Below are 672 nucleotides of genomic sequence, written 5' to 3'. Positions count from 1 at the left end.
TGTTTACTTTCATGAGCAAACACCCCATTCCCTTTTACAATTCTGCAATTTACTTTTAGTCATTTACTTTCAGCCCTTTAATTCTAGCATTTACTTTTTCTGTTATTTACATTCCCGCCATTTTATTTTCTGCAAATCTCAACCCAAATTATGAATTCGCTCAACTAGAACATTCTTCTAATTAAAGTTGCTTGATCAATCAATCCCTGTGGGATTCGACCTCACTCTATTATGAGTTTTTACTTGACGACAAATTCGGTACACTTGCCGAAGGAAATTTGTTGAGAGACAGTTTCCACCTGCATCAAGTTTATGCATAAATTTGATGCGGGTGGAAACTTGTCTCTCAACAAATTTCCCTTCGGCAAGTGTACCGAATTGTCGTCAAGTAAAACTCACAATAGAGTGAGGTCGAATCCCACAGAGATTAACGGATTAAGCAATCAATGGTTAATTGATTATCCTAGTTAGATGAATCATATTGGAGTGATAGATAACAAGGAAATGTAAATGGCAGAAAAGTAAAGAAAGCAATAAAGTGCAGAGGAGTAAAATGGCAAGAAAAGTAAATGTAAGAACTAAAAATAAAATGAACATTGGGATCAAGAGATATTGCAATCCTCCGGATTAAGTTCATTCTCATCTCTTCCTCAATCATTCATTGATCTCCTT

Source organism: Arachis duranensis, chromosome 4, assembly GCF_000817695.3.
Source record: "Arachis duranensis cultivar V14167 chromosome 4, aradu.V14167.gnm2.J7QH, whole genome shotgun sequence".
Lineage (NCBI taxonomy): Eukaryota > Viridiplantae > Streptophyta > Magnoliopsida > Fabales > Fabaceae > Arachis > Arachis duranensis.
Note: the sequence above shows the minus strand (reverse complement) of the source record.